Raw genomic sequence first — 25,409 nt, forward strand, 5'->3', positions numbered from 1 at the left:
AGAGGGAGAAACTGCAAAGCTATAGACAAAGGAGATGGATACAGGAAGGGATTTAGAACTGAGCCCAAGAATTCAGTCTACCCTTTCTCTAACTGAATGAGTAAACAAAGTGTGCCACAGATAATAATAAGAGCAGGTATGGTATGCTGTCATATGATTTCACTCATATGTGGAATATAAAAAACAAACAAACAAACAATAAATAAAACAAACACATAGTTACAGAGAACAGAGTAGTGGTTAACAGAGGGGAAGGGTTGGGTTGGAGGGGCAAAATGGGTAAAAGGGATCAACTGTATGGTGACAGATAGAAACTAAAATTTTGGTGGTGAGCATGCTATTGTGTATACGGAAGTAGAAATATAATGTTGTACACGTGAAACTTATATAGTATTGTAAAACAATGTTACCTCAATAAAAAAAATTTTTAAAAAGCTGGTATAATTTAGAGATTTAGAGTTATGCATTTTATATACAGATCTTATTTAATCCATACAACCACCCTATAAGTGAACCATTATGAATAAAAATTATCCTTATAACGAACTGAAGTTTAGAGAGTTTAAGTAATTTGCCCAAGAGTACACAACTAGTAATTGATAGAACAGGAATTCTAATCTATATCTATTTCTGTGTTAGAGATAAAATATTGTGTATAGTATTAAAGACATGATTTTTAAATTTGCAAATGACAGAAACTTAAACCAGATTAAGCAAAAAAAAAAAAAAAAAAAACCACACCAAAATGGGAGGGAAGTGATTATTGGCTACATATTCCAAATGTGGGAAAGGAAAGGGCGGAGCTGGACTGGTCAGCAGCTCCAGGGGCTCTCACACTGCCCGGACTCACCCTCTTCAGGTTTCTTCTCCACATCTCTCTGCAGGTGGGCTACGTTCCCTCAGACAGGTTTTTCTGAGAAGGAGATCTGGCTTCCAAAAGCTCCTGATTTATACTTTACTCACCTGTGTCCAAAGGGGAAACAAACTCTCATCCGTAACCCCAGCTGCAGTCATAGAAGGATCTTTCCCGGCTGGATTGAGTCACAGGTCTACCCCTAGACTTACCACTGTGTTTGGAGGTGCAGGGTGCTATGACTGGACCAGCCTCAGACAGGGACCTGCCCCAGCAGTAACTGTAGCCAAAGAGTTGATTAGGATGAGGCTCTCATTACAGTTACATGGGGTGGGGAGCAGGGAGGAGGAATAATGCTATTCCCAAAAGAAGAGGCAAAACAATTAATGATAATGATCACTAAGTTGCAGTAATTATTTAGCATATTAATTTCAAAATGTTCTCAAGTGGTCAATTTACTTGTTCCTTCTCCAATGTTCAAAACTTATTTTTTCTTCTCCATTAAACAACCATGATCCGTTTATTTGATTAAGAGCAATTCTGCCTTGAGAAGCATCATAATCTCTATTTGCATTGTTTCTGAGTGTTCTCGCCATCAGTGCTAGATTTGTAATGTGAATCAAATCTTCTTATATTTATCCATAGTACAAACACATACATAATATAAAATTGTCACTGAAAATAGAAATGGTGAAAATAAATTCTTTCAGGAATGAATTTTATCAGTGCGTGGGAAGACAAAAGTAAGCAACAAGAAAGACCACAAATTTTAAAAAATCAAGTTGCTTTATTTGTTTTAGAAAATTATATTGCCTGTAGGTCCTTAAGAACATGACTTTAGTCAAAGCTGAAGGAAGAGAACTTTATCTTGGACAAGAAATCCTTCTCAGACAAGGGTAATTTTTCTGCAGAGAGGAGAAGGTATTTATTTGATTCCACCTTCTGACCCTGGTAATACTACTAGCTTAGAAGCACAAGCTGTGTCATCAGGCATGTGTGTGCAAGAGGCTGAAATACATAAATCTGTTGAACATAACAGCCTAGTCAGATTAGAAATGTGAGACATACTCTCATTTTTACCTTTCCTCTTTACCTAGGGGCCTGAAAGTTTGATCATGTAAAATACGGATATCTTTGCAGGAGAGCAGTAATGGAAGGATTCATAGAAAAATAGTGTAATTCGGTGAAATGAACCCACAGTTTTGGGAGATTGACTCAGACCCTCGGGTACTTCATCTCTCTGAGCTGTGGTTCCACTTGTTTGAAATAAAGATGAATCTAATAATAACCAACTTACAGGATTATTGTAAGGAATAAAATAACTATTTTTAAAGTATTTTAAGTTGCAAAGTACAAAACACTCCAAGAGTTATGGAATGAATGAATATTGTCAGATGGCACTGATGACATGAATCTTCTCCCCATTAGACTTAAGAAATACAGGGATGGGCTTCCCTGGTGGCGCAGTGGTTGAGAGTACGCCTGCCGATGCAGGGGACGCGGGTTCGTGCCCCGGTCCGGGAGGATCCCACATGCCGCGGAGCGGCTGGGCCCGTGAGCCATGGCCGCTGAGCCTGTGCGTCCGGAGTCTGTGCTCCGCAATGGGAGAGGCCACAACAGTGAGAGGCCCGCGTACCGCAAAAAAAAAAAAAAAAAAGAAATACAGGGTGCCATTAATAAGTGATAAGAGTGTCCTGAACAAATTAATGCTGTTAATGAGACCCTAGAAGTCTTATTTAATCTATTTAAAGAAAGAAATTCATCATTTTTTTGAATGATGAAACAAATTACAAATTTCAAATGAGTCATCCTTTATGAAAACTGACCAAATCAGGCTCTACCATCCTAAATGAAAAATTAACCTTGTTAGCAAATTCTAGTTACTAAATATAACTGCAAGTCATAAAAGTAAATTTCAAAAAAAGTGATATAATTATTTTGGTCGTGTTTTTTAAAAGTCTATATCCTATACATATGGAACTATTTATAATAAATGATATGCAGTCTAGGTTTTCCATAAAAATATGAGGAGCGCATGAATGAGTGAGGATATAAATGAAAGAAGACTGGCCATGAGTTGATAATCGTTGATGTAAAGGGGTTCATTCTCTGCACATTTCTATGTTTGCAAATTTCTACATTTTTAAAAAATGTAATTAACATTCAAGGATCACATTTCCTCATATTTGAAATGGCTAATTTTATATGTGTGTATATTATTTTGTGTTAAATAAATGATTTAAGTAAATTTTTACAGGCACCACTTTCCCAGGAAATTGACATCATAGATAATTTTACATAGGCTGAAATATCTGGCAATAATCTTACTGTGTATTATAATAAATTAAATATATATATGTGTGTATGTATGTATGTGTATATATATATATATATACACACACACACAGATGTATTTTCTTTTATTTTTTTTTTTTTTTTGTATTTTCTTAAAGAAAGAGAGAAAGAGAATAGAAATCATTAAACAAGCAGCCTTCGTGACACTCCAGGCCTTAGTTCACCCAACCTTTTGTAACTCTATGGAGCATGTTTATACTTCGGCCTCTAGAAGGACTTGTGCTAGTTACACCTCTGCTGGAGTAGCTAACTCCTTTCTCTAAGCTGGCCTTCCAAACAGTACACACTGTGATGGGAGGATAAGTAGGAAGGTGTTTCCATATCAGTCCAGCAGAACTGCCACCTGTCCTCTTTGCCACCAGGGACATTTCTTCTTACTTTCCATATTTTTTCCTCTCCTTCTACAATCTACCCCAGCATACAAAAAGATTCCTGACTGCAGCTTTGCCATGTGTGATGTTCCTACTTTTGAGACAATTCCATACAGCAAATGTGTGGAACACCCATAGCAGTTCAGGCCCTGAGCCATATGTGTGGGTAACAGTGAAACACAAGAGGGACAGATGCCATCCCTACCCCCAGAGTGCTTTCTCTCAGGAAATCTCATTTTAAATGTACTGAGTTTTTAAAAGGTGAGCTGCAGGGAGCTACGGGAGCATAAAATAAAATTGAAGCCCTGCCATGTGTTGGACTACCGGGATTGGGTTGGGCCCAAAGAATCCCATGACAAACCTTCTGGATTTGTACACTTAGTAAACAGTTCTATTTGTGATACACCACACTTTAAGTTGCACTATTTCTTATGAAGAAAACTTTTCAAATTATTCACTGATTTTTTAATTTCATTGATGATTAAAATAAATTAATGAAGTTTGTTTTTTTCTGTTTTTTTTTTTTTGTTTTTTTGTGGTACGCGGGCCTCTCACTGTTGTGGCCCCTCCCGTTGCAGAGCACAGGCTCCGGACGCGCAGGCTCAGCGGCCATGCCTCACAGGCCTAGCCGCTCTGCGGCATGTGGGATCTTCCCAGACCGGGGCACGAACCCGTATCCCCTGCATCAGCAGGCGGACTCTCAACCACTGCACCACTAGGGAAGCCCAATTAATGTAGTTTTTGAGTATGTAGCAGCAGGAACTGATATTGTGGGGCTTTGGTGCTTCTGGATGTTGCATTCTGAGGGTCTGAGCTTCTGTCCAAAGCGTGCTACTTACACTTTTCAAGAAATTTGGGGGACTCCATCTAGCCTAGCCTTATCCTTCCAGGTTGGACTCTGCATCTGTGATTGCGTAATGCCTATATGTGGTCTCTCAATGCACTTATTATACAACTGTATTAGTCTGAACTCTTGGAGGTTCAAGGAAGCAATCCAGTAGGGATGGCTGAATATCAGTGATCAAACGATGTCATGATGATTTGGTCACATTTCATCTGTTATTATAGTTCCCTCTGTCTGTTCTCATTCTTAGGCTAGCCCTAAGAATGAGAGGCTGCTAGTTGTCTCAAATTTGAAATCCAGACAGAAAAGCCATCTTGTCTCACTCAGTATTTACACATCGAATTTTATGCAAGTGCCCTGTTTGGAATTGTTTGACTCATGTTCTTACCCTTGAATCAATCTGAGTTCCAAGAAGTAAACTTGGAGTGAGGGAGGAGTTGTTTCTCAAAGGCACATTTAGTGTATAGACAAAAGTGCAAGTATTTTATGAATATTTTTTAAATAGATCTTTATTGGAGTATAATTGCTTCACAATACTGTGTTAGTTTCTGTTGTACAACAAAGTGAATTGGCCATATGCATACATATATCCCCATATCCCCTCCCTCTTGAATCTCCCTCCCACCCTCCCTATCCCACCCCTCTAGGTCATGAAAAGCACTGAGCTGATCTCCCTGTGCTATGCTGCTGCTTCCCACTAGCTATCTATTTTACATTCAGTAGTGTGTATATGTCGATGCCCCTCTCTCACTTCGCCCCAGCTTCCCCCTCCCCCCACCCCGTGTCCTCAAATCCATTCTCTATGTCTACGTCTTTATTACTGTCCTGCCCTTAGGTTCATCAGTACCATTTTTTTTTTTAGATTCCATATATATGTTAGCATACAGTATTTGTTTTTCTCTTTCTGACTTACTTCACTCTGTATGACAGATTCTAGGTCCATCCACCTCACTACAAATAACTCAATTTCGTTTCTTTTTATGGCTGAGTAATATTCCATTGTATATATGTGCCACATCTTCTTTATCCATTCATCTGTTCATGGACATTTAGGTTGGTTCCATGTCCTGGCTATTGTAAATAGTGCTGCAATGAACATTGTGGAACATGGCTCTTTTTGAATTTTCTCAGTAGTGGGATTGCTGGGTCATATGGTAGTTCTATTTTTGTATTTTTAAGGAACCTCCATACTGTTCTCCATAGTGGCTGTACCAATTCACATTCCCACCAAAAGTGCAGGAGGGCTCCTTTATCAGCACACCCTTTCCAGCATTTATTGTTTCTAGATTTTTTGATAATAGCCATTCTGACTGGTGTGAGGTGATACCTCATTGTAGTTTTGATTTGCATTTCTTATATAATTAGTCATGTTGAGCATCTTCTCATGAGTCTCTTGGCCATCTGTATGTCTTCTTTGGTGAAACGTCTATTTAGGTCTTCTGTCCATTTTTTAATTGAATTGTTTTTTCATATTGAGCTCCATGAGCTGTTTATATATTTTGTACGTAAATATTTTTTAACTGTCTTTTTTAAAAAAATTAATTTATTTTTGGCTCCATTGTGTCTCCGTTGATGTGTGCAGGCTTTCTCTAGTTGCGGTGAGCGGGAGCTACTCTTTGTTGAGGTGCGCGGGCTTCTCATTGCAGTGGCATCTCTTGTTGCGGAGCATGGGCTCTAGGCAGGTGGGCTTTAGTAGTTGTGGCGTGTGGGCTCAGTCGTTGTGGTTTGTGGGCTCTAGAGCGCAGGCTAAGTAGTTGTGGCCCATGGGCTTACTTGCTCCGTAGCATGTGGGATCTTCCTGGACCAGGGCTCAAACCTGTGTGCTGCATTGGCAGGCAGATTCTTAACCACTGCACCACCAGGGAAGTCCTGTTTATATATTTTGGAGATTAATCCTTAGTCTGTTGTTTCATTTGTAAATATTTTCTCCCATTCTGAGGGTTGTCTCTTTGTCTTGTTTATGGTTTCCTTGGCTATGCAAAAGATTTGAAGTTTCATTAGGTCCCATTTGTTTTTGTTTTTATTTCCATTACTCTAGGAGGTGGGTCAAAAAAGATCTTTCTGTTGTTTATGTCAAAGAGTGTTTTTTCCTATGTTTTCCTCTAAAAGCTTTATAGTGTCTGGTTTACATTTAGGTCTTTGGAGTTTATTACATTTGGAGTTTATTTTTGTGTATGGTGTTAGGTAGTGTTCTAATTTCATTCTTTTACATGTAGCTGTCCAGTTTTCCCAGCACCACTTATTGAAGAGGCTGTCTTTTCTCCATTGTATGTTCTTGCCTCCTTTATCAAAGATAAGGTGACCATATGTGCGTGGGTTTATCTCTGGGCTTTCTGTCCTGTACCATTGATCTATATTTCTGTTTCTGTGCCAGTACCATACTGTCTTGATTACTGTAGCTTTGTAGTATAGTTTGAAGTTGGGGAGCCTGATTCCTCCAGCTCCGTTTTTCTTTCTCAAGATTGCTTTGGCTCTTCGGAGTAAGTTGTGTTTCCATGTGAATTGTAACATTTTTGTTCTAATTCTGTGAAGAATTCCATTGGTAGTTTGATAGGGATTGCATTGAATCTGTAGATTACTTTGGGTAGTATAGTCATTTTCACAATGTTGATTCTTCCAATCCAAGAACATGGTATATTTCTCCATCTGTTTATGTCATCTTTGATTTCTTTCATCAGTGTTTTATAGTTTTCTGAGTAGAAGTCTTTTGCCTCCTTAGGTAGGTTTATTCCTAGGTATTTTATTCTTTTTTTGCGATGGTAAATGGGATTGTTTCCTCAATTTCTCTTTCTGATTTTTTATTGTTAATGTATAGGAATGTGAGAGATTTCTGTGCATTAATTTTGTATCCTGCAACCTTACCAAATTCATTGATTAGTTCTAGCAGTTTTCTGGTGGCATCTTTAGGATTCTCTATGTATAGTATCATGTCATGTGCATACAGTGACAGTTTTACTTCTTCCTTTCCAATTTGGATTCCTTTCATTTCTTTTTCTTCTCTGATTGCCATGACTAGGACTTCCAAAACTATGTTGAATAAGAGTGAGGAGAGTGGACATCCACGTCTTGTTCCTGATCTTAGTGGAAATGCTTTCAGTTTTTCACCATTGAGTACGATGTGTGCTGTGGGTTTGTCATATATGGCCTTTCTTATGTTGAGGTAGGTTCCCTCTCTGCCCAATTTCTGGAGAGTTCTTATCATAAATGGGTGTTGGATTTTGTCAAAAGCTTTTTTCTGCATGTATTGAGATCATATGGTTTTTATTCTTCAGTTTGTTAATATGGTGTATCACATTGATTGATTTGCATATATTGAAGAATCCTTGCATCCCCAGGGTTAAATCCCACTTGTTCATGGCGTGTGATCCTTTTAATATGTTGTTGGATTCTATTTGCTAGTATTTTGTTCAGGATTTTTGCATCTATGATCATCAGTGATACTGGTCTATAATTTTTTTGTGTGATATCTTTTCCTGCTTTGGGTTTCTGGGTGATGGTGGCCTCATAGAATGAATTTGGGAGTGTTCTTCCCTCTGCAATTTTTTGGAAGCGTTTGAGAAGGATCAGTGTTAGCTCTTCTCTAAATGTTTCGTAGAATTCCCCTGTGAAGCCATCTGGTCCTGGACATTTGTTTGTTGGAAGATTTTTAATTACAGTTTTAATTTCACTACTTGTGGTAGGTCTGTTTATATTTTCTAACTTCCTGATTCAGTCTAGGAAAATGGTACCTTTTCAAGAATTTGTCCATTTCTTTGTGATTGTCCATATTATTGGCATATAGTTGTTTGTAGTAGTCTCTTACAATGCTTTGTATTTCGGCAGTGTCTGTTGTAACCTCTCCTTTTTCATTTCTAATTTTATTGATTTGAGTCCTCTCCCTCTTGTTCTTGATGTGTCTGGCTAAAGGCTTATCAATTTTGTTTATCTTCTCAAAGAACCAGCTTTTGGTTTTATTGATCTTTGCTATTGTTTTCTTTGTTTCTATTTCATTTATTTCTGCTCTGATCTTTATGATTTCTTTCCTTCTACTATCTTTGGGTTTTCTTTGTTCTTCTTTCTCTAGTTGCTTTAGGTGTAGGGTTAGATTGTTTATTTGAGACTTTTCTTGTTTCTTGAGGTGAGATTGAATTGCTATAAACTTCCCTCTTAGAACTGCTTTTGCTGCATCCCATAGGTTTTGGGTCATTATGTTTTCATTGTCATTTGTTTCTATGTATTTTTAAAATTTTCTTCTTTGATTTCTTCAGTGATCTCTTGGTTATTTAGTAGTGCACTGTTTAGCCTCCATGCGTTTGTGGCTTTTATAATTTTTTTCCTGTAATTGATTTCCAATCTCATAGTGTTGTGGTGAGAAAAGATGCTTGATATGATTTCAATTTTGTAAAATTTTCTGAGGCTTTATTTGTGACTCAAGATGTGATCTATCCTGGAGAATGTTCCATGTGCACTTGAGAAGAAAGTGTACTCTACCACTTTCGGGTGGAATGTTCTATAAATATCAATTAAATCTATCTGGTCTATTGTGTCATTTAAAGCTTGTGTTTCCTTATATATTTTCATTTGGATGATCTGTCCATTGGTATAAGTGGGGTGCTAAGGTCCCCTACTATTATTGTGTTACTGTTGATTTCCCCTTTCATAGTTGTTAGCATTTGCCTTATGTATTGAGGTTCTCCTATGTTGGGCGCACAAACATTTATAATTGTTATATCTTCTTCTTGGATTGATCTCCTGATCATTATGTAGGGTCCTTCCTTATCTCTTATAACAGTCTATTTTAAAGTCTATTTTTTTCTGATATGAGTATTGCTACTCCAGCTTTCTTTTGATTTCCATTTGCATGGAATATCTTTTTCCAGCCCTTCATGTGTCCCTAGGTCTGAAGTGGGTCTCTTGTAGACAGCATATATATGGGTCTTGTTTTTGTATGCATTCAGCCAGTTTGTGTCTTTTGGTTGCGGCATTTAATCCATTTACACTCAAGGTTATTATCGATATGTATGTTCCTATTACCGTTTTGTTAATTGTTTGTGGTTTGTTTTTGTGGGTCTTTTTTTTCTCTTGTGTTTCCTGCCTAGAGAAGTTCGTTTAGCATTTGTTGTAAAGCTGGTTTGGTGGTGAATTCTCTTAGCTTTTGCTTGTCTGAAAAGCTTTTGATTTCTCCGTCAAATCTAAATGAGATCCTTGCTGAGTAATCTTGGTTGTAGGTTCTTCTCTTTCATCACTTAAGTATAATCTGCCACTCCCTTCTGGCCTGCAGAGTTTCTGCTGAAAAATCGACTGATAACCTTATGGGGATTCCTTTGTGTGCTATTTGTTTTTCCCTTGCTGCTTTTAATATTTTTTCTTTGAATTTAATTTTTGTTTGATTAATATGTGTCTTGGTGTGTTTCTCCTAGGGTTTATCCTGTATGCGACTCTCTGTACTTCCTGGACTTGGGTGACTATTCCCTTTCCCATGTTAGGGAAGTTTTCCACTATCATCTCTTCAAAATTTTCTCATACCCTTTCTTTTTCTCTTTTTTTCTGGGACCCCTATAATTTGAATGTTGGTGTGTGTAGTGTTATCCCAGAGGTCTCTGAGACTGTCCTCAATTCTTTCCATTCTTTTTTCTTTATTCTGCTCTGCAGTAGTTATTTCCACCATTTTGTCTTTGAGCTCACTTATTCGTTCTTCTGCCTCAGTTATTCTTTATTGATTCCTTCTAGTGTATTTTTCATTTCAGTCATTGTGTTGTTCATCTCTGTTTGTTCTTCTAGATCTTTGTTAAACATTTATTGTATTTTCTCAATCCATTCTGGATCATCTTTACTATCATTACTCTGCATTCTTTTTGAGGTAGATTGCCTATTTCCTCTTCATTTATTTGGTCTTATAGGTTTTTACCTGGCTCCTTCACCTGTGACATATTTTTTTGCCATCTCATTTTTTTTCTTTTTTTTTATGAGTGGGATTGTGTTCCTGTCTTACTGGTTGTTTGGCCTGAGGCTTCCAACACTGCAGTTTTTAGGCTGTTGGGTAGAGCTGGGTCTTGGTGCTGAGCTGAGGACCTTTGGGAGACCTCACTCTGATGAATATTCTCTGGGGTCTGAGATTCTCTGTTACTTCAGTGGTTCAGACTCAGAGCTTCCACCACAGGAGCTTCAGCCTGACCCCCAGCTCCTGAACCAAGAAGCTTCAAGCCGCATGGGGTGGCAAAAAAAAGAAAAAGAAAGTATAACAAAGTAAAAAATAAAAATAAATATATATAAATAAAAATATAGATGAAACAACAACTGGAAGGTAAAACAGAACCACAGTACTAAAAAAGAAGAGAAAAAAAAAGGTGGAAAAGGCCTTGGCTGTGGAGGGCGGGGCCTAAGCAGGGGTGAAGTTTGGGCAGTGGGCAAGGCCTATGCTTAGGACTCACAGGGCTGGAAAAGTCCAGGGGGATTGGGGGGCTTAGGCTCAACAGAACAGAAGGGGCCCAGGCGTGCCTCCCACCTCTGGTTTCAGAGGGCGGGGGGCCCCACCTGGGAGCCCAGCAGGCTTCCTAGGCTCAAGTGGGCAGGGAAGATGCCCTCTGCTCCTCTCCTGCTCCTCCTGTCGTGGAGGACCCTCCTGCCTGCATCCCCTGATCTCCCTGGCCTTCCTTCTATGCCCCTAGGACCCACGCAGCCTGGAGGGGGCTTTGGAGGGTTTGGAAGTGGCCTGGGAGCTCAGCAGGCTCCCCTCCAACCCCTAACCTGGGCCCCAGTGGGCGAGGCAAACGCCCTCTGCTCCTTTCCTCCTCCTCTGGTCCTGGAGAGGACGCCTGAGGGCATAGGACCTGGCCCAAGAGCCAGGCAGACTTCCCTGGCCGATTGGGCAGGGGAAACGCTGGACCTCTTCCCCCCCCACCGATCTGAGCCCCTGAGGGTCCTTCCAGGCGTGTGAACCCCTCCCCCCTCTCAGCTACCCCTCAGGGGCACTGATCCTGTCTGGCCTCCACTTCTCCTCCCCACTTAGTCCCCCACGTCCTACCAGTTCACTTGGGGGTTCTTCCCGTCTCCTTGGCCATCAGGGTCCCCCACCAGCATCCAGCAGGTGCCATAGTTGTGGGGAGACTTGAACTCTGCGTCTGTTCATGAATATTTGACTGTGTCCATCTCCTCTAATGGACTACATGCCAGAACAAAGGCTGTGTCTTATTAATCTCTCTATAGTCAGTATTAGTAAAGGAACTCACCCCTAGTAGGCATTCAGTAAATGCTGATTGAATAAACATAATGTAAAAGAATGTGAATAACCATCTAGGAAGAGAAGAGGGAGAGGAGGATAGACGGTGCTGAAATAAATTCTGAAGCACATCAGAGTGTATGAGTACAGGGGCTGCCAAGGCCGGACAATGTGTAGAGGATCAGAAGTGTCAAGAAGTAGCTCTTAACCTTTAAATTACTTAGAAATGTTCACTGCCTTATTACTCAGCTGACATCAGTCACAGATAGGCTTCATTTAAATCTTTCTCTCTTTTTAATAACAGATAAGAATGCTCATGAGATGACTAAAATTGTACCACATCCCTGTAGTTTTGTGCTAACTCTGCCACTGAATCACTCAAAGTTCTAGTATGGGATGCATTGAGGACTTGGGGCCCAAGGTACCAGCCGTAAAACCAGAAGGCTTGCTGACCTCAACTTAATTTTCAGGAGCTTTGATGGTGAAAGTGTTCAAAGGCAGAAAATCCTATGCCATTTGTATTATATCCTGATGTTAAATGTTTACATGACTGAATTATTATTTTTCCTAAATGATGAACTAGAGTCTGGATGAATATATCATATTGCATTGGGGGCAGTGGTGATAGTTCAAAATGGTCCAGCAATTATAAACAGGACCACATCAAAATAAACCAAGGAAAACAGAGTTTTAAGAAAGGGAGGATGTGATTAAATCATCAAGTGCTCAGACAGGTTGAGGAGGCTGTAGCAGCACATCGGAGAATTGTCTGTTACTGGGGACCTTTAAGACATCAAGGGCAGTTGAGACAGGAGCAAGTCAGATGATAAGAGAGAGGTTATTGATGCAAAGTAGCCCAGGGTGGCTTTTTCAAGATATCTAGTAGTAAAGAAAGTAAAAGGGGCTTCCCTGGTGGCGCAGTGGTTGAGACTCCGCCTGCCGATGCAGGGGACGCAGGTTTGTGCCCCGGGCCAGCAAGATCCCACATGCCGCGGAGTGGCTGGGCCCGTGAGCCATGGCCACTCAGCCTGCGCGTCCAGAGTCTGTGCTCCGCAACGGGAGAGGCCACAAAAATAAGAGGCCCGCGTACCGCAAAAAAAAAAAAAAAAAAAGAAAAAAAGAAAAGAAGCTGCAAGACAGTGAAGAAAATGGTGGTGTTTTGTTTGTCTGTTTGCTTTCATTTGCTTTTATAAATAAGGAAGGGTTGATGGTGTCTGTAGGTAGAATGGAAGGGGCCAGTCAAGAGTTGATTATTTCAGGAAAAAGGAGCTGTTTCATGGAGGAAGATCCTGGAGAAGGTGAAAGATGATGTGTTAAATAGCATAGCTGGACAGGTTACTGTAGGTAAGGAAGAAAAGCCAAAGGCCCAAGGAATGTATTTTTTATAATTAGATCATTTTTATCTTTAAAAGATGCAGTAGTCAGATAATTTCTATACCCAAATAATTCAGTCAGTGCTAAACAACCATTTTTCACATTTGCTTTTCTGATTAAAAAAAAAAAAAAGCTGAGCTTACAATGGAAAAATTCAATAATAAAAATGGTTCCTTTTCTTAGGACATCATAAAATAAAAAGGGTAATGTAAATATACAATACACAAATATGAAAGAATTAAACATACTAAAACATTGGGAAAACAAAATAATCAGATTATTTAAAAATAGAATAATTCATAATATTCAGAGTCATTGCCCCAAGAAACAAAATACAATATAAAATTAAAGTACATGAATGCAAATTCATAAATATCTATATTTGCTAGTTATTTTGCTGTCGGGGCTAAAACATTTAAAAGAACTTAGTGTCTTTCTTTAAGAGAGCGAATCCTACGCACAAAAGAAAATGTGGAAAAGCAGGAAAAAAAGCCTTTTTATTAATGCATTATAAGGAAACATCCTATATATACCAATAAAAAAGTAGCGATGGTGGGGGAAGGAAAGGAATTGATTATTCAACTTGAGGAGGTACATCAGTTCTTTTAGATTTGTTGAGGTTTTTTAAAATTAACTTATTCAGAGCACTAATGCAAATGTCCTTTTCAATCCAAAGGCTAAATCACCCAAAACAAAAATGAGGGTAGTAATTTGACTTGAACCCTTATTATAATGAAGCACAAGTAAATTTAAGGCAGTTCTCTGAGAACCAACAAAATATGAAACCGTCCCTAGAACAAATAATGCATAAGTACTTATGGCAGTTCTATTTTTATTCCTGTGTTGGGAAAGGTTTTGGTTATATAACATAATAAAAATAAGTCAGACAGACATGATCATGTTAAAGTGAGAGCATGAGCTAATCAGTCAAAAATGCACTATAGTTATTTTCAAGCTGGCTCCACACCTGGAAGCGAACTTAGTCATCATCCTCATCTTGTCATCACTGAGAATTTTTGAGTGATTGCCTCAGACAGGAGCCGCAGGATTTCAAAAGACCCAGATCCAGACTGATAAATTGCTGAACTCTACTATTTGATAAAGGGTTCAGCATTATTTAGATCCGTTTAACTTGGGGAAACTACTTAAGATTCACTGTGACTGAATCATACCCATTCCAAAATGTTGCTGAATGCATTAAACAAATAAATTCTTAGAATTAATATGGGCCCTTGTGATTACTGCCAGGCCCTGTATTAGGTTCCCCCTGCCTTACCAGCCTGGAGATCAAGTGAGGTCACATGACAAAAATTCCCTCCTAACAAGTCTCTCTTCAGTATTTCAGGTAGTCCTCAGGACAACACTCCATGTGTCCCCAAACAGATCAGCTTACATTCTTCCAGTGCAGCCTCTAAGTGATGCCTGGCACCCACAAAGCCATTTGCGGGACACTGGTCACCACAGCCCAGGCCCTCCATGAGATGGCAAAACGTCCCTGCCTTCCCTTCAGCCCTCTGACCTCAGCGGCGCACAGTTCCTTCCTTGTTCACCAAGGAGAGAGTCTCCTTTCTGCCTCACTCTATGTTGAGGGTGAATATATAATTTATTTTCTTAGATTGAACAGTTTTGAGAGTGAGAGGGGGCTCTAATTAACAGTTACCCCAAGACAGAAGAATAGACTTGACCTATCCCAGGCAAACCAGGACATACAGTCAACAAATATATGGTTCTGGTCTCATCCAGGGCACTCTGGCAATGGGCCTACCTCCTGGTTCTTCACCAGTCATTGAGTTAAAACAGCTCTTTCAGTTCCTTCCTTTTCTTCACAGGCCTCCGACTTAGTCTCCAGGGCTGGCTGGGGGGTTGACCCATGTTGTCTTCTCCATTGTCTACCAGGCTGTCTCCAGCTGCCTACACAGCAAACTCCACTTCACAGATCCTCCCTCCCCCAAGACACACCCAGGCCAAGATGAACAAAACAAATCCAGAACTGAGACACCACTGGGTGGCAAGCCCAGTCTAAGCTCAGTAATCAACACATTATCCCAACGGGGAAAAGAAAAAACAAAAAAGGAGAGCAAATAACCTTTTCATTGCCAAGGCCAGTTAATAAGTTTGCCTGTTATGAATTATAGAAAAAACTCTTGATCATTTCCCATCTCTTTGTCATTAAATATTGATAATTGCATCTGCCCCGTTTCTGAAAAATTTTATAATGAAGCAAAATTAGTGAAATGATGGCTATATGGCATTATTGAGCCCTGGGAAAGGGAATTACATTAGTGGTAATAATAATGTCTTTGAAAGAGTAGGAAATAACAATTTCCCACCAGAAAAGCATCCATGAAATTTCTTTAATATTGATTATTTAAAATGAATATATCAACCACATTTATTAACATTTACTGACTGTGGGTAATCCATAAAAAATTGATGATCACAGTCTAATAGTTAAGTGTGTATATTCCACGAGAGACTCCCAAAATCTCTGAATAGAGTTTTTAATAATGGAGTACACAACAATATTCTGAAGCAGAAAGCTTTAGGGACAGATCATGACCCAATTATATGTACAGCTTATATAGAAAATAGTTTTAGTGGAGACCTTAACAAAGATATTACTTTGCTTTCATTTTGCATTCTAAATAAGATCATGACATTTGGTTAAACATTAAATAATCAGGCTACTAAATTTAGGTTTGTTCCATTAATCTAGATTGTTCCTAAGGAACAGAGAAAACTATGACATTAGGCAAACATAAAGCATAGGACTTTGCACATTTTGGTTGCTCAGGGGACGTGTGCTGAGTTGATAACCTTGAAGTGTCCCCAACCAGACAGGCAATGGCTTCTCTTAAGATAGGATCCTGATTTGAGGCTAAAAACTAAGGATATCATTTCTGAGAATGGAGGAGTCATGCAATTTCTCAGACTGCTTTTCTAGGCTCAGTAAGAAGTTTCACAGGGAAGGAGTGCAACTCTGAAGTGGGGGAGAGGTGGGGCAAGTGATAACATGAAGTCTGTGAATAATAGAACAATTCAGTTTGAATCCAAATCGGGATGACATGTTGCAAAATTGTAGCTCTTAATAAGAGCTTCCATGAGGTCACTGGAGGGGCAGTGTTATCAGGCAGCATACATTAGACCCATGCCAAAATAGTCTCTCCTCCTCTTCATAACTTTCCTGACTTTCTTAACGCCTGAAATCCCACCATTAGAGTGTCACCCGTTTAGGTCATGAAGTCTTTTTGGTCTTCTAGAACCTCCCATCAAAATGAAAATCACCCCTGGGAAGATTAGATATTTAATCCAGTATTTCCAAAAATATATAGTTCTAGTCTCTCAACATGTTTCATGGGGGGGAAAAAAAACTCTGTGGTCAAAGAAATTTGGTAAATGCTCCATACTTTGTTAACTCTTTAAACCTCGCAATGCCAAAAAAAAAAAAAACCATATTAAAGGCCCCAAAATATATTGCAGAAAATATATATATAACTGTTTTATCCAGTATTTGCAAAATTACTTCAACTAGAAAATAATTTGGAATACTTTTTAACATTTAGAATACTGTACTATCAACTCACAATGAATCATAAGGGTCTGGAAACAGGGACAATGTCAGCAGCAGCTAGGGAACCAGGAATAGTTACTGGGTGAATAGACCCATTGTCATTGCAGATATTCATTGGATATTATTGAATAATATCAATAGCGTCAGTATTTTTCTAAATTTTTTTTTAGCCCCGTAGAAAAGTATTTATCGTGGCTCATATATTTAAGAATTTGTCATATGCATTATTAGAGAAATAAGATAGGCCCCATGTGAAAAGTTAATGAATAATGGCCTAGTATTAATTATATGATTTGTGGATAAAATGTAAATTCAGAGAGAAAGAACACATTTCTCTACATGATGTTCCATTTACACCAATATGTAGCCACCCACCTATTTTTCTCTATTTGAATATTCCATTCCATTCCTTTCTGACTTTGGCTACTTGTTTCATGCAGAGTAGATCTGCTCTAGACAGCACGTTCAAAGTACATTTGTAACTAGAAAATTCTTTCTTTTCAGCAGGTGTTCAGGGTGCTGTGGTTTGCCATGGGTACCTTAACAAATCCATTACTTTTGTTGCCTAGAAGCATTCCAGTGGAAAAAATTGTGGCTATTACTATGTGGTAAATTGAACCCAAAACTTAGAATCACAGAATAATGTCTCTTGCCTTAAATCCTATTTTATCGAAGGTTCTGAATGTGTCAGGTACCTATTCACTTAAGCTGTATTGCATACCTACTATGTGTTAGACATGGTGCTTTCACATATGCAAATTGTGTGCATAATCAAGTCATACTAGTAAACACATTTTACAAATTCTGGCTAAAATATACCCAAGGTTTATTTCCCAGCTTGCCTTTGTCTTTTAGTCAAGCCTAAATAATGAGTTCTTTTTATTTTGATTATATTGAACGGGATTGACACTGGAAGTTTTTTTGCCATTGGTCATAGAGTTACGGACTTCTAGAGCTGATTCCAAGGTTGCAGTCGGAGTGGGGAGAGGAAGAACCAAAAAAAAAGTCTTGGGGCCTCCTTCCCAACACTAACCAAAACCCCCTTGTTTTGATCCTTTTTACAAACTGTTTTCTTTCTTTTTTTTTTTTTTTTTTGCTGTATGCGGGCTTCTCACTGTTGCAGCCTCTCCCGTTGCGGAGCACAGGCTTCGGACGCGCAGGCTCAGCGGCCATGGCTCACGGGCCCAACCGCTCCACGGCATGTGGGATCTTCCCGGACCGGGGCACGAACCCGTGTCCCCTGCATCGGCAGGCGGACTCTCAACCACTGCGCCACCAGGGAAGCCCTGTTCTTTTTCTTTTAAAATAAGATTTCATTTGAGAAAGTCCATAAACATTTGGTATAAGCCTTGATAACTCAGGAAGAACAATCTAGTATTTCTCATAAAGTAGTCCATGGCCCTGCATGGACTACCTGCAGGTGCGCCTGGGATGCTTGTTTTCTTCTGTTTTTATTTTATTTTATTTTTTTACATCTTTATTGGAGTATAATTGCTTTACAATGGTGTTAGTTTCTGCTTTATAACAAAGTGAATCAGTTATATATATACATATGTTCCCATATCTCTTCCCTCTTGTATCTCCCTCGCTCCCACCCTTCCTATCCCACCCCTCTAGGTGGTCACAAAGCACTGAGCTGATCTCCCTGTACTATGTGGCTGCTTCCCACTAGCTGTCTACCTTAAGTTTCGTAGTGTATATATGTCCATGCCACTCTCTTCCTTTGTCACAGCTTACCCTTCTTCCTCCCCATTTCCTCAAGTCCATTCTCTAATAGGTCTGTGTCTTTATTCCTGTCTTACCCCTAGGTTCTTCATGACATTATTTTTTCTTAAATTCCATGTATATGTGTTAGCATACGGTATTTGTCTTTCTGTTTCTGACTTACTTCACTCTGTATGACAGACTCTAGGTCCATCCACCTCCCTACAAATAACTCAATTTCGCTTCTTTTTATGGCTGAGTAATATTCCATTGTATATATGTGCCACATCTTCTTTATCCATTTATCCGATGATGGACACTCAGGTTGTTTCCATCCCCTGGCTATTGTAAATAGAGCTGCAATGAACATTTCGGTACATGACTCTTTTTGAATTATGGTTTTCTCAGGGTATATGCCCAGTAGTGGGATTGCTGGGTCATATGGTAGTTCTATTTGTAGCTTTTTAAGGAACCTCCATACTATTCTCCATAGTGGCTGTTCCAATTCACATTCGCACCAGCAGTGCAAGAGTGTTCCCTTTTCTCCACACCCTCTCCAGCATTTATTGTTTCTAGATTTTTTGATGATAGCCATTCTGACTGGTGTGAGATGATATCTCATTGTAGTTTTGATTTGCATTTCTCTAATGATTAATGATGTTGAGCATTCTTTCATGTGTTTGTTGGCAGTCTGTATATCTTCTTTGGAAAAATGTCTATTTAGGCCTTCTGCCCATTTTTGGATTGGGTTGTTTGTTTTTTTCTATTGAGCTGCATGAGCCGCTTGTAAAGTTTGGAGATTAATCCATTCTCAGTTGCTTCATTTGCAAATATTTTCTCCCATTCTGAGGGTTGTCTTTTGGTCTTGTTTATGGTTTCCTTTGCTGTGAAAAAGCTTCGAAGTTCCATTAGGTCCCATTTGTTTATTTTTGTTTTTATGTCCATTTCTCTAGGAGGTAGGTCAAAAAGGATCTTGCTGTGATTTATGTCATAGAGTGTTCTGCCTGTGTTTTCCTCTAAGAGTTAGATAGTTTCTGGCCTTACATTTAGGTCTTTAATCCATTTTGAGCTTATTTTTGTGTATAGTGTTAGGGAGTGATCTACTCTCATACTTTTACAGGTACCCATCCAGTTTTCCCAGCACCACTTATTGAAGAGGCTGTCCTTTCTCCACTCTATATTCCTGCCTGCTTTATCAAAGATAAGGTGACCATATGTGTGTGGGTTTATCTCTGGGCTTTCTATCCTGTTCCATTGATCTATATTTCTGTTTTTGTGCCAGTACCATACTGTCTTGATTCCTGTAGCTTTGTAGTAGAGTCTGAAGTCAGGGAGCCTGATTCCTCCAGCTCCGTTTTTCGTTCTCAAGATTGCTTTCGCTATTCGGGGTCTTTTGTGTTTCCATACAAATTGTGAAATTTTTTGTTCTAGTTCTGTGAAAAATGCCAGTGGTAGTTTGCTAGGGATTGCATTGAATCTGTAGATTGCTTTGGGTAGTAGAGTCCTTTTCACAATGTTGATTCTTCCAATCCAAGAACATGGTATATCTCTGCATCTATTTGTGTCACCTTTAATTTTTTTCATCAGTGTCTTATAATTTTCTGCATACAGGTCTTTTGGCTCCTTAGGTAGTTTTATTCCTAGATATTTTATTCATTTGTTGTAATGGTAAATGGGATTGTTTTCTTAATTTCATTTTCAGATTTTCATCATTAGTGTATAGGAATGCCAGAGATTTCTGTGCATTAATTTTGTATCCTGCTACTTTACTACATTGATTAGCTCTAGTAGTTTTCTGGTAGCATCTTTAGGATTCTCTATGTATAGTATCATGTCATCTGCAAACAGTTACAGCTTTACTTCTTCTTTTCTGATTTGGATTCCTTTTATTTCCTTTTCTTCTCTGATTGCTGTGGCTAAAACTTCCAAAACTATGTTGAATAAGAGTGGTGAGAGTGGGCAACCTTGTCTTGTTCTTGATCTTAGTGGAAATGCTTTCAGTTTTTCACCATTGAGGATGATGTTGGCTGTGGGTTTGTCATATATGGCCTTTATTATGTTGAGGAAAGTTCCCTCTATGCCTACTTTCTGCAGGGTTTTTCTCATAAATCGGTGTTGAATTTTGTCAAAAGCTTTCCCTGTATCTATTGAGATGATCATATGGTTTTTCTCTTTCAATTTGTTAATATGGTGTATCACGTTGATTGATTTGTGTATATTGAAGAATCTTTGCATTCCTGGAATAAACCCCACTTGATCATGGTGTATGATCCTTTTAATGTGCTATTGGATTCTGTTTGCTAGTATTTTGTTGAGGATTTTTGCATCTGTGTTCATCAGTGATATTGGCCTGTAGTTTTCTTTCTTTGTGACATCCTTGTCTAGTTTTGGTATCAAGGTGATGGTGGCCTCGTAGAATGAGTTTGGGAGTGTTCCTCCCTCTGCTATATTTTGGAAGAGTTTGAGAAGGATAGGTGTTAGCTCTTCTCTAAATGTTTGATAGAATTCGCCTGTGAAGCCATCTGGTCCTGGGCTTTTGTTTGTTGGAAGATTTTTAATCACTGTTTCAATTTCAGTGCTTGTGATTGGTCTGTTCATATTTTCTGTTTCTTCCTGATTCAGTCTTGGCAGGTTGTGCATTTCTAAGACTTTGTCCATTTCTTCAAGTTTGTCCATTTTATTGGCATAGAGTTGCTTGTAGTAATCTCTCATGATCTTTTGTACTTCTGCAGTGTCAGTTGTTACTTCTCCTTTTTCATTTCTAATTCTATTGATTTGAGTTGTCTCCCTTTTTTTCTCGATGAGTCTGGCTAATGGTTTATCAATTTTGTTGATCTTCTCAAAGAACCAGCTTTTAGTTTTATTGATCTTTGCTATCATTTCCTTCATTTCTTTTTCATTTATTCTGATCTGATTTTTGTGATTTCTTTCCTTCTGCTAACTTTGGAGTTTTTTTGGTTCTTCTTTGTCTAATTGCTTTAGGTAAGGTTAGGTTGTTTATTTGAGATGTTTCCTGTCTCTTAAGGTAGGATTGTATTGATATAAACTTCCCTCTTAGAACTGCTTTTGCTGCATCCCATAGGTTTTGGGTCGTCATGTCTCCATTGTCATTTGTTTCTAGGTATTTTTTGATTTCCTCTTGGATTTCTTCAGTGATCACTTTGTTATTAAGTAGTGTATTGTTTAGCCTCCATGTGTTTGTATTTTTTACAGATCTTTTCCTGTAATTTATATGTAGTCTCATAGCGTTGTGGTCAGAAAAGATACTTGATACAACTTCAGTTTTCTTAAATTTACCAAGGCTTGATTTGTGACCCAAGATATGGTCTATCCTGGAGAATGTTTGATGAGCACTTGAGAATAATGTGTATTCTGTTGTTTTTGGATGGAATGTCCTATAAATATCAAGTAAGTCATCTTGTTTAATGTATCATTTAAAGCTTGTGTTTCCTTATTTATTTTCATTTTGGATGAAATGGGACACCAGTCTGTCCATTGGTGAAAGTGGGGTGTTAAAGTTCCCTACTATGAATGTATTACTGTCGATTTTCTCTTTTATGGCTGTTAGTATTTGCCTTAGGTATTGATGTGCTCCTATGTTGGGTGCATAAATATTTACAATTGTTATATCCTCTTCTTGGATCGATCCCTTGATCATTATGTAGTGTCCTTCTTTGTCTCTTCTAATAGTCTTTAAAGTCTATTTTGTCTGATATGAGAATTGCTACTCCAGCTTTCTTTTGCTTGCCATTTGCATGGAATATCTTTTTCCATCCCCTTACTTTCAGTCTGTATGTGTCTCTAGGTCTGAAGTGGGTCTCTTGTAGACAGCGTATATATGGGTCTTTTTTTTGTATCCATTCAGCCAATCTGTCTTTTGGTGGGAGCATTTAGTCCATTTACATTTAAGGTAATTGTCGATATGTATGTTCTTATTCCTATTTTCTTAATTGTTTTGGGTTTGTTATTGTAGGTCTTTCCTTCTCTCGTGTTTCTTGCCTAGAGAAGTTCGTTTAGCATTTGTTGTAAAGCTGGTTTGGTGCTGCTGAACTCTCTCAGCTTTTGCTTGTCGGTAAAGGTTTTAATTTCTCCATCAAATCTGAATGAGATCCTTGCTGGGCAGAGTAATCTTGGTTGCAGGTTTTTCTCCTTCATGACTTTAAATATGTCCTGCCAGTCCCTTCTGGCTTACAGAGTTTCTGCTGAAAGATCAGCTGTTAACCTTATGGGGATTCCCTTGTGTGTTATTTGTTGTTTTTCCCTTGCTGCTTTTAATATGTTTTCTTTGTATTTAATTTTTGACAGTTTGATTAATATGTGTCTTGGCGTATTTCTCCTTGGATTTATCCTGTATGGGACTCTCTGTGCTTCCTCAACTTGATTAACTATTTCCTTTCCCATATTAGGGAAGTTTTCAACTATAATCTCTTCAAATATTTTCTCAGTCCCTTTCTTTTTCTCTTCTTCTTCTGGAACCTTTATAATTCGAATGTTGGTGCATTTAATGTTGTCCCAGAGGTCTCTGAGACTGTCCTCAGTTCTTTTCATTCTTTTTTCTTTATTCTGCTCTGCAGTAGTTATTTCCACTATTTTATCTTCCAGGTCACTTATCCGTTCTTCTGCCTCATTTATTCTGCTATTGATCCCTTCTAGAGAATTTTTAATTTCATTTATTGTGCTGTTCATCACTGTTTGTTTGCTCTTTCGTTCTTCTAGGTCCTTGTTAAACATTTCTTGTAGTTTCTCCATTCTATTTCCAAGATTTGGATCATCTTTACTATCATTATTCTGAATTCTTTTTCAGGTAGACCGCCTATTTCCTCTTCATTTGTTAGGTCGGGTGGGTTTTTATCTTCCTCCTTCATCTGCTGTGTGTTTTTCTGTCTTCTCATTTTGCTTATCTTACTGTGTTTGGGGTCTCCTTTTTGCAGGCTGCAGGTTCGTAGTTCCCGTTGTTTTTGGTGTCTGTCCCCAGTGACTAAGGTTTCTTCAGTGGGTTGTGTAGGCTTCCTGGTGGAGGGGACTGGTACTTGTGTTCTGGTGGATGAGGCTGGATCTTGTCTTTCTGGTGGGCAGGTCCACGTCTGGTGGTGTGTTTTGGGGTGTCTGTGGACTTATTATGATTTTAGTCAGCCTCTCTGCTAATGGGTGGGGTTGTGTTCCTGTCTTGCTATTTGTTTGGCATAGGGTGTCCAGCATTGTAGCTTGCTGGTCGTTGAGTGAAGCTGGGTGCTAGTGTTGAGATGGAGATCTCTGGGAGATTTTTGCTGTTTGATATTATGTGGAGCTGGGAGGTCTTTTGTGGACCAGTGTCCTGAAGTTGGCTCTCCCACCTCAGAGGCACAGCGCTGACTCCTGGCTGCAGCACCAAGTGCCTTTCATCCACCTGGCTCAGAATGAAAGGGAGAAAATGTAGAAAGAAAGAAAGAAAGAAAGAAAGAGAGAAAGAAAAAAGAAAGGAAGGAAGGAAGGAAGGAAAAAAAGAGGGAGGGAGGAAGGAAGGAAGGAAGGAAGGAGGGAAGGAAGGGAAAAAAGAAAGATGATAAAATAAAATAAAGATAAAATAAAATTATTAAAATAAAAAATAATTTTAAGAAAAAAATTGTTTTTAAAAAAACAAAAAAACGGACGTATAGAACCCTAGGACAAATGGTGGAAGCAAAGCTATACAGACAAAATCTCACACAGAAGCATACACATACACACTCACAAAAAGAGGAAAAGGGGAAAAAATCATAAATCTTGCTCTCAAAGTCCACCTCCTCAATTTGGGACGATTCGTTGTCTCTTCGGGTATTCCACAGATGCAGGGTACATCAAGTTGATTGTGGAGCTTTAATCCGCTGCCTATGAGGCTGCTTGGAGAGATTTCCCTTTCTCTTCTTTGTTCTCACGTCTCCCAGGGCTCAGCTTTGGATATGGCCCGGCCTCTGCGTGTAGGTCGCCGGAGGGCGTCTGTTCTTTGCTCGGACAGGACGGGGTTAAAGGAGCCCCTGATTCGGGGGCTCTGGCTCACTCAGGCGTGGGGGAGCGAGGGGTACGGAGTGCGGGGCGAGCCTGCGGCGGCAGAGGCCGGCGTGACGTTGCAGCAGCCTGAGGCGCGCCGTGTGTTCTCCAGGGTATGTTGTCCCTGGGTCCCGGGACCCTGGCAGTGGCGGGCTGCACAGGCTTCCCGGAAGGGAGGTGTGGAGAGTGACCTGTGCTCGCACACAGGCTTCTTGGTGGCGGCAGCAGCGGCCTTAGCGTCTCATTCCCGTCTCTGGGGTCCGCGCTTTTAGCCGCGGTTCGCGCCCGTCTCTGGAGCTCCTTTAAGCAGCGCTCTTAATCCCCTCTCCTCGTGCACCAGGAAACAAAGAGGCAAGAAAAAGTCTCTTGCCTCTTCGGCAGGTCCAGACTTTTCCCTGACTCCCTTCCGGCTAGGCGTGGCGCACTAACCCCTTCAGGCTGTGTTCACGCCGCCAACCCCAGTCCTCTCCCGGCGCTCTGACCGAAGCCCGAGCCTCAGCTCCCAGCCCCGCCCAACCCGGCGAGTGAGCAGACAAGCCTCTCAGGCTGGTGAGTGCCGGTCGGCATCGATCCTCTGTGCAGGAATCTCTCCGCTTTGCCCTCCGCACCCCTGTTGCTGTGCTCTCCTCCACGGCTCCGAAGCTTCCCCCCCTCCGCCACCCGCAGTCTCCACCCGCGAAAGGGCTTCCTAGTGTGTGGGAACCTTTCCTCCTTCACAGCTCCCTCCCACTGGTACAGGTCCCGTCCCTATCCTTTTGTCTCTGTTTTTTCTTTTTTCTTTTGCCCTACCCACGTACGTGGGGACTTTCTTCCCTTTTGGGAGGTCTGAGGTCTTCTGCCAGCATTCAGTAGGTGTTCTGTAGGAGTTGTTCCACGTGTAGATGTATTTCTGGTGTACTTGTGGGGAGGAAGGTGATCTCCGTGTCTTACTCTTCCGCCATCTTCCCTATCGAACCTGGGATGCTTGTTTAAAAAAGTTGAACCTGAGGTGTCCCCTTACTCCCCAGACCTGCTGAAACACATACCGTTAATATATGTTTTAAGTAAGAATTAAATTTAATAATTTGTGCATGAACTTTGTTTCATGTACATAGGAATATATGTAACATATGTCCATTAAGGACTAATACCCC

General features: G+C 39.7%; 1 long non-coding RNA gene across 1 annotated transcript in view; it reads right to left on the bottom strand.

The window, feature by feature from the left end:
* Positions 1-19,977, bottom strand: part of LOC125964492 (uncharacterized) — a 175,509-nt gene extending 155,532 nt beyond the window's left edge. Inside the window, exon 1 of the long non-coding RNA XR_007477555.1 lies at positions 19,839-19,977. This is a non-coding gene — a long non-coding RNA (uncharacterized LOC125964492). The remainder of the gene's footprint in view (positions 1-19,838) is intronic.
* Positions 19,978-25,409: the final 5,432 nt, after the last annotated feature.

Source organism: Orcinus orca, chromosome 5 (genome assembly GCF_937001465.1).
Source record: "Orcinus orca chromosome 5, mOrcOrc1.1, whole genome shotgun sequence".
Lineage (NCBI taxonomy): Eukaryota > Metazoa > Chordata > Mammalia > Artiodactyla > Delphinidae > Orcinus > Orcinus orca.